This window comes from Triticum urartu, chromosome 2A (genome assembly GCF_056163025.1).
Source record: "Triticum urartu cultivar PI428250 chromosome 2A, HENAU_Tu73, whole genome shotgun sequence".
Taxonomy (NCBI): Eukaryota; Viridiplantae; Streptophyta; class Magnoliopsida; order Poales; family Poaceae; genus Triticum; species Triticum urartu.
The window spans coordinates 490,272,421-490,282,089 of NC_141874.1; positions in this window are offsets into that span (position 1 = coordinate 490,272,421).

Consider the following 9,669-nt stretch of genomic DNA (forward strand, 5'->3'; position numbering starts at 1 on the left):
TCTCCTTTGAATATCCTATGAAGAAACATTTCTCCAATTTAGGTTCGAGCTTATCAGGTTGAAGCTTTTTCACATAAGCATCGCAGCCCCAAACTTTAAGAAACGACAACTTTGGTTTCTTGCCAAACCATAGTTCATAAGGCGTCGTCTCAACGGATTTTGATGGTGCCCTATTTAACGTGAATGCGGTCCTCTCTAAAGCATAACCCCAAAATGATAGCGATAAATCAGTAAGAGACATCATAGATCGCACCATATCTAGTAGAGTACGATTACGACGTTCGGACACACCATTATGCTGGGGTGTTCCGGGTGGCGTGAGTTGCGAAACTATTCTGCGTTGTTTCAAATGAAGACCAAACTCATAACTCAAATATTCTCCTTCACGATCCGATCGTAGAAACTTTATTTTCTTGTTACGATGATTTTCAACTTCACTCTGAAATTCTTTGAACTTTTCAAATGTTTCAGACTTATGTTTCATTAAGTAGATATACCCATATCTGCTTAAATCATCTGTGAAGGTGAGAAAATAACGATATCCGCCACGAGCCTCAACATTCATCGGACCACATACATCTGTATGTATGATTTCCAACAAATCTGTTGCTCTCTCCATTGTACCAGAGAATGGCATTTTAGTCATCTTGCCCATGAGGCACGGTTCACAAGTACCAAGTGATTCATAATCAAGTGGTTCCAAAAGTCCATCAGTATGGAGTTTCTTCATGCGCTTTACACCGATATGACCTAAACGGCAGTGCCACAAATAAGTTGCACTATCATTATCAACTCTACATCTTTTGGCTTCAATATTATGAATATGTGTATCACTACTATCGAGATTCAACAAAAATAGACCACTCTTCAAGGGTGCATGACCATAAAAGATATTACTCATATAAATAGAACAACCATTATTCTTTGATTTAAATGAATAACCGTCCCGCATCAAACAAGATCCAGATATAATGCTCATGCTCAACGCTGGCACCAAATAACAATTATTTAGGTCTAAAACTAATCCCGAAGGTAGATGTAGAGGTAGCGTGCCGACTGCGATCACATTGACTTTGGAACCATTTCCCACGCGCATCGTCGCCTCGTCCTTAGCCAATCTTCTCTTAATCCGTAGCCCCTATTTCGAGTTGCAAATATTAGCAATAGAACCAGTATCAAATACCCAGGTGCTATTGCGAGCATTAGTAAGGTACACATCAATAACATGTATATCACATATACCTTTGTTCACCTTGCCATCCTTCTTATCTACCAAATACTTGGGGCAGTTCCGCTTCCAGTGACCAGTCTGCTTGCAGTAGAAGCACTCAGTCTCAGGCTTAGGTCCAGACTTGGGTTTCTTCTCCTAAGCAGCAACTTGCTTGCTGTTCTTCTTGAAGTTCCCCTTCTTCTACCCTTTGCCCTTCTTCTTGAAACTGGTGGTCTTATTGACCATCAACACTTGATGCTCCTTCTTGATTTCTACCTCCGCAGCTGAGGGAGTCCTGGATTAGGGGGTGTTCGGGTAGCCGGACTATACCTTCGCCGGACTCCTGGACTATGAACATACAAGATTGAAGACTTCGTCCCGTGTCCGGATGGGACTTTCCTTGGCGTGGAAGGCAAGCTTGGCGATGTGGATATTCAAGATCTCCTACCCTTGTAACCGACTCTGTGTAACCCTAACCCTATCCGGTGTCTGTATAAACCGAAGGGTTGTAGTCCGTAGAACAACTACATCAACTCCATACACAACATTCATACCATAGGCTAGCTTCTAGGGTTTAGCCTCCTTGATCTCGTGGTAGATCTACTCTTGTACTACCCATATCATCAATATTAATCAAGCAGGAGTAGGGTATTACCTCCATCGAGAGGGCCCGAACCTGGGTAAAAACATCGTGTCCCTTGTCTCCTGTTACCATCCGGCCTTGACGCACAGTTCGGGACCCCCTACCCAAGATCCGCCGGTTTTGACACCGACATTGGTGCTTTCATTGAGAGTTCCTCTGTGTTGTCGCCTTTAGGCCCGATGGCTCCTTTGATCATCAGCAACGATGAGGTCCAGGGTGAGACTTTTCTCCCCGGACAAATCTTCGTCTTCGGTGGCTTCGCTCTGCGGGCCAATTCGCTTGGCCACCTAGAGCAGATCGAAAGCTACGCCCCTGGCCATCAGATCAGGTTTGGAAGCCTAAACTACACGGCAGACATCCGTGGAGATTTGATCTTCGACGGATTCGAGCCACAGCCAAGCGCGCCGCACTATCTCGAGGGGCATGATCTAGCTCTACCTCCAAACAGTGTCCTGGAGGACGCACACGCACCGGCTCTGACCCTTAATTCGGAGCCAGCTGCGTCAATTGAGGATGAGCGGTTGGACGTCACCTCGGGGGCTGCGATCTCAAAGGCGATTGAGCCGAACGCCAGCCCCGCACTCCGCTTGACTCATGACTCCGAGGATCCGGACTCCGAACCCCCCGCGCCCCTACCGATCGAATCCGATCGGGCGCTGATAATGGAGTTCACCGCCGCGGACATCTTTCAGCACTCGCCTTTTGGCGATATCCTGAATTCTCTCAAGTCTCTCTCTTTATCAGGAGAGCCCTGGCCGAACTGCGGACAGCGAGGATGGGATACGGACGATGAAGAAATTCAAAGCCCACCCACCACCCACTTTGTAGCCACTGTCGATGATTTAACCGACATGCTTGACTTCGGCTCCGAAGACATCGACGGTATGGACGACGATGTAGGAGACGAACAGGAACCAGCACCCGTAGGGCGCTGGAAGGCCACCTCGTCATATGACATATATATGGTGGATACTCCAAAAGATGGAGATGGCGATGGAACAGCGGGGGATGACACCTCCAAGAAACAGCCAAAGCGCCGGCATCAGCGGCGCCGCTCTAAATCCCGCCAAAGCAAAAACGGTGATTCCGGCACGGGAGATAATACTACCCTGGATAGCGCCGAAGAACACCCACCCCAGCAAGATTCAGCGCAGGAAGATGGAGAAGCCAGCCCTCATGAGAGAGCGGCAGACCGAGAGGTTGAGGATGATAACTATATGCCTCCCTCCGAAGATGAGGCAAGCCTCGATGATGACAAATTCGTCGTACCATCAGACCCCGCCGAACAAGAGCGTTTGAAACGCAGGCTTTTAGCCACGACAAACAGCCTCAAGAAAAAGCAGCAACAGCTTAGAGCTGACCAAGATTTGCTAGCTGATAGATGGACCGAAGTCCTTGCGGCCGAAGAGTATGAACTCGAACGCCCCTCCAAGAGTTACCCAAAGCGCAGGCTGCTACCCCGATCAGAGGAGGAAGCGCTTACATCACCAGCGCACGACATGGCAGACCGGCCACCTCGCGGCCGCGACAGAGAGGCCTCTCGGCCCTCCACCCAACCCATGCCCCGACGCCGCTCAACTAAGGCACGGGAAAATGCACCAGACCTGCGAGATGTACTGGAGGATAAGGCAAGACAAACAAGATTGATCTACGGATCGCGCAGGCACCCTACGGCACGTGACGATGATCTTCACTCCGGATACAACAAATCCGGCCGGGCCGAACACAACAGACATAGCTCTTCCGAGCTGCGTCGTGATATAGCCCAATACAGGGGCGTCGCACACCCACTATGCTTCATAGATGAAGTAATGGATCACAAAATCCCAGAGGGCTTCAAACCCGTAAACATCAAATCATACGATGGCACAACAGATCCGGCGGTATGGATTGAGGATTATCTCCATCACATCCACATGGCACGCGGCGATGATCTACACGCCATCAAATACCTCCCGCTCAAACTTAAAGGACCGGCCCGGCATTGGCTTAACAGCTTGCCAGCAGACTCAATCGGTTCTTGGGAGGACCTGGAAGCCGCATTCCTTGACAACTTCCAGGGCACTTACGTGCGACCACCGGATGCCGACGACTTAAGCCACATAATTCAGCAGCCAGAGGAATCGGCCAGGCAATCCTGGACACGGTTCCTAACAAAGAAAAATTAGATAGTCGACTGTCCGGACGCAGAGGCCCTAGAAGCCTTCAAGCATAACATCCGCGATGAGTGGCTTGCCCGGCACCTAGGATAGGAAAAGCCGAAATCTATGGCAGCCCTCATGACACTCATGACCCACTTTTGCGCGGGAGAAGATAGCTGGCTAGCTCGCAGCAACAACTTAGCAAAGAACCCTGGTAATTCGGATACCAAGGACAAAAGTGGCAGGACACGTCCAAATAAGCAAAAACGCCGCGTTAGCAGCGACAGTAATGAAGATATGGCAGTTAATGCCGGATTCAGAGGCTATAAAACCGGTCAGCGGAAAAAGCCATTCAAAAATAATAGTCAGGGCCCGTCCATTTTGGACCGAATACTTGACCGCTTGTGCCAGATACATGGCACCCCCGAAAGGCCAGCCAATCACACCAACAGGGATTGTTGGGTGTTCAAGCAGGCAGGCAAGTTAAGAGCCGAAAACAAAGAAAAGGGGCTACATAGCGATGACGAGGAGGAGCCCAGGCCACCGAACAACAATGGACAGAAGGGTTTTCCCCCACAAGTGCGGACAGTGAACATGATATACGCAACCCACATTCCCAAGAGGGAGCGGAAGCGTGCGCTACGGGACGTATACGCGATGGAGCCAGTCGCCCCAAAGTTCAACCCATGGTCCTCCTGCCCTATCACTTTTGATCGAAGGGACCATCCCACTAGCATTCGTCATGGCGGCTTCTCCGCATTGGTTCTCGACCCAATCATCGACGGATTTCATCACACAAGAGTCCTCATGGACGGCGGCAGTAGCCTAAACCTGCTTTACCAGATTACAGTGCGGAAAATGGGCATAGATCCCTCAAGGATTAAGCCCACAAAAACGACCTTTAAAGGCGTCATACCAGGTGTAGAGGCCAACTGTACAGGCTCAGTAACACTTGAAGTGGTCTTCGGATCTCCGGACAATTTCCGAAGTGAAGAGTTAATCTTCGACATAGCCCCGTTTCGCAGTGGCTATCACGCCCTGCTCGGACAAACCGCATTCGCAAATTTCAATGCGGTGCCGCACTACGCATATCTCAAGCTCAAGATGCCAGGCCCTCGAGGAGTAATCACGGTCAACGGAAACACCGAATGCTCCCTCCGTACGGAGGAGCACATGGCGGCTCTCGCAGCGGAAGTACAAAGCAGCCTTCTTAGGCAATTCTCCAGGCCGGCCGTTAAAAAGCCAGACACTGCCAAGCGCGCCCGGAGTAACCAACAACAAGACCGCCTGGCACGTTCTGAGCAGGCGTAGCAATGCGGCCCAACCCCAGCCCTCGCGACATAGCAAAACCAGTGCCTCGCGTACATAACTACGCTCTTGAAATACCATGGGCACAGGGGAAGGGGCACAATAACGGCACACCCAAAATACGGCCTAAAACGTACTAGGGGCTGCCGGATTCTTTTTTTAATTTTCTGTTACTTTCAGGACTCCATACTTCGGACGACCTGTTCGGCAATTCAACTGCCGCACAAACAATGCAGGATGAGGGAGGTAGACAAGCCATGCCGCATTATGGAACCCCCAGGTGGTCTCTATTACGAGCAGTATACCTGTTTTGAATACAATTCCGCGGCCTGCCCCTGGCCAGGACATGTTAAATAGTCCAATATCTTTTGCTTATAATACCACTTGTATCGTTCTGCTCTGAAAGCAGCCTTTATATAAACAATGCATAGCTTTTGTCTATTTTCTGCATTACTCTCTTTTATATATGTTCATTAACGACATGTTGCACCCGCACACTGTGGTACGGCAAATACGCCAGGGGATTCAGTACCCTTTAATATGGTGTGAGAAGTCCGTACACTTTCACAAGTGCGGCACCCCGAACTTATAGCACTATATGCATCGGCTCCTAATCATGATTTGGGTCAATAGTTGGGTTTGCCCGGCTCCTATGTTTTGGTGCCTTACGTTCCGCTATATCGGCTAAGGTAGCACTAGGAGAACCACTGCGATTGTGCCCCGGTTCAGCTGGGTTAAGCACCTCAGTGGAGAAAGCTAAAACTGACTGTCATGATGAGGCGAGAGACCGGTCGCTGTTCAAGAGGTTTTTCGAGTCCCTAAAGGCTTATGCCGCTTCGAGCGAGGAGCCGGATTTGTCCGGCCAAGGCGTGGATAGCGCCCCGAACTTGGTCTTCCGAACTAGGGGCTTTGCCGAAATTTAAAATTATAAAGTTCTATGGCTAAGTGAGAGTGTTCAAGCATTATAGTCCGATTGCCTGGTTCGTTGTGCTGAGCGCCTCCCTCGAAGGACCCAACTATGGGAAAAAGAGCGCTCAGGTTTATCCCGACCACCCCAGCACTAGTGGCATGGGGGCAGAAGCCAACGACTGGCCATCTCTCAATTTTTTTTGATAAACAGCCGCATAGAAAATAATATTTTAAATTCAATAAGCATTTCTTAGCGCATATGAACAAGTTTTTAGCGCACAGGATAAACACGAGCGAGTTCATTCAAAAATTACATCCTTGGTACATTCATCCGCCACAAGGCGGGCACCCACAAGAACATCCTTGTAGTAGTTCTCGGGCTTGCGATGCTCCTTCCCCGGTGGCGGCCCGTCCTTCACAAGCTTCTCACCGTCCAACTTACCCCAGTGCACCTTTGCACGGGCAAGGGCCCGACGGGCACCTTTGATGCAGACGGAGCGCTTGATGACCTCGAGCCTTGGACAGGCCTCCACCAGCCGCCGCACCAGCCCGAAGTAGCTCCCAGGCAGGGCCTCTACGGGCCATGGCCGAACTATGAAGCCCTTCATGGCCTGTTCGGCCGCCTTGTGGAGCTCGACCAGCTGTTTCAGCTGGTCGCTCAAGGGCACAGGGTGTCCGGCCTCAGAATACTGAGACCAGAACACCTTCTTCGTCGAGTTGCCTTCTTCAGCTCGGTAGAATGCAGCGGCGTCGGATACGCTGCGGGGAAGATCTACGAATGCCCCTGGAGAGCTCCGGATTCGGGTAAGTAACAAGTAGTTTACTTTTATATTTCTACTTTGCATAAAGAATGACTTACCCGCTGCTATCTTCTTCATTTCCTCCAACTCTTGGAGGGCCTTTTGGGCTTCGGCCTTGGCAGACTTGGCAGTCTCAAGGGCCGCCGCGAGCTTGGATGCTTGCGTCTTTGACTCAAGCTCCAAACTCTCATGTTTTTTCATGAGAGCCTGAAGCTCTTGCCGCACCTCGCCGACCTGAGCCCCAAGTTTCTCTCGCTCGGTGTGCTCCGCGGCCGTTTTCTTTTTGGCCTCGGACAGCGCCTGCTTGAGGGTCGCCACCTTAGTCGTGGCCCCTACAATAAGTAGTACAATCCTGTTATTTTTTGCAATCACGTCTTTCTATAGGCACTTTTTCTGTAAGGTATTTCCTACCTTCTTTTTCCTCGAGCTGCCGCTTGGCAAGGCCGAGATCTTGCTCGGTCTGCTCGAGGTCCTTTTTCAGGACACCCACCTCCGCAGTCAGTGCGGCGGTGGATAGCAGCGAAGCCTGCACACGCATATTGACTCTTTTTTGTTAGACTCCTGCGAAATTTAATAGATCCTCTATTCGTCTTTTCTTTCCGAACGCCAAATAGAGCATCAGGGGCTACTGTCTATGCGGTAATATTTTTATATATTTTTACTTACCTCGAAGCCTGTTAGAAGGCTAGCGCAAGCTTCAGTCAGTCCGCTCTTGGCGGACTAAACCCTCTGGATCACCGTACTCATAATAGTACGGTGCTCCTCGTCGATGGAGGCGCCGTCAAGCACCTCCAGCAGATTGTCCGGCGCCTCCGGTTGGACGGAGGACGCCGGCTCAGAAGGCTTGCTCCTCTTGGGAGGAGTTCGCCTACCGCGGTCCGGAACTGTTGAAGTTTCCAGCGTGGTGTCCGGCTCAAAGCCGGACTTGGAGCCCTGGGGGGTCTTGTCCCCTTCACTCCTGGAGTCCGGGAGGGTGCCTTGCGGCTCCTCCAGGACCACCTCCTCCTGCCCCGGAGTTTGCCGTGACGCCACTTCGGCGTCGTCGTAGTGCGGGGGGAGACGGCGGGCGGAACTGAGTTCACGTCCGATGAGTCCAGGGAGCCGCCCGACGATTCATTAAATTTGGCCCGGGGCAGGCTGCATAATTACGTTCGACATTAGGGAAAGCTGCGCAATGAAGGAACATCATGAGTTACTCTGATATCCGAACTTACGATTTCACCGGACGCTTGGCCCTGTTTGGCCACTCCTCTTCGCCCTCTTCGGCGTCGGGGGAGTAGTTCGGCGGAGGGGTCTTCCTTTTCCTAGACCCCTCGGCCTCCCCGGTTGGGGCGGCCTTCCTCTTCTCTCCTCCCTCCGCTGGGGGGGGGGGAGTTTTCTTCTTCCTCTTCCTCGTTTTCACGGGAAGAGGGCGTCTCGGACTCGCCGGATGACGAGTCCGACACCACTACATTACGGGCACTCTTTCAAGTCCCTGTGGCCTTCTTCTTCTTGGCCTTCTTATCCGGCACCACATAAGGCGCCGGAACCAGCAGCTTCACTAGGAGAGCAGGGGCTGGGTCTTCGGGCAAGGGAGCCAGACAGTTAACCGGTCCGGATATCGCCGGCCAAGCCTGTCAAAGGTAAGGGAGTTTAGATCCCGCATAGAGTCAAACTATGAAAAAACTTAACATCCTGTAAAAGGTAAAAATAGCTTACCTCGCTAGCATGACGCTGCAAGCTGTATCCGCGATCCTCGGAGGCGGATGCGGGAGCCTCGACGCCTTTGATTAGCACCTTCCAGACGTCTTCATACGTCGTGTCGAAGAGCCTGTTAAGGGTTCGGTGCTGCGCCGGGTCGAACTCCCACAGATTAAAATCCCGTTGTTGACACGGGAGGATTCGGCGAACGAGCATGACCTGGACTACATTAACAAGCCCGATTGGCTTGTTTACCAGGGACTGGATGCATGTCTTCAGTCCGGTCACCTCTTCTTCGTTACCCCACGACAGGCCCGTCTCTTCCAGGACATAAGCCACGTGGGGGGTCCGGATCGAAACTCAGGGGCTGCGATCCATTTCGGATCGATTGGCTCGGTGATGTAAAACCACCCGGCTTGCCACCCCTTTAGGGTCTCCACAAAGGAGCCCTCGAACGAGAGGACGTTGGCCATCTTGCCCGCCATGGCGCCTCCGCACTCCGCTTGGCTGCCACGCACCACCTTGTGCTTGACGTTGAAGGTCTTTAGCGAGAGGCCAAAATGGGGGCGGACGCGGAGGAAAGCCTCGCACACGACGATAAACGCCGAGATGTTGAGGATGAAGTTCGGGGCCAGATCGTGGAAATCCAGGCCGTAGTAGAACATGAGCCCCCGGACAAATGGGTGGAGTGGAAAACCCAGTCCGCGGAGGAAGTGGGGAAGAAATACTACCCTCTCATGGGGCCTTGGGGTGGGGAGAAGCTGCCCCTTTTCGGGAAGCCGGTGCGTGATGTCGTTAGAAAAGTATCCGGCCTTCCTTAGCTTCTTGACTTGGCCCTCTGTAACGGAGGAGACCATCCACTTGCCTCCCGCTCCGGACATTGCTGGAGAAGGTTGAGGTGGGAAGAGCGGGCTTGGGCGCTGGAGCTCGAGTGCGCAGGAGATGGATAGGCAAAGGAGGAAGAAGGCGTAGGTAAAA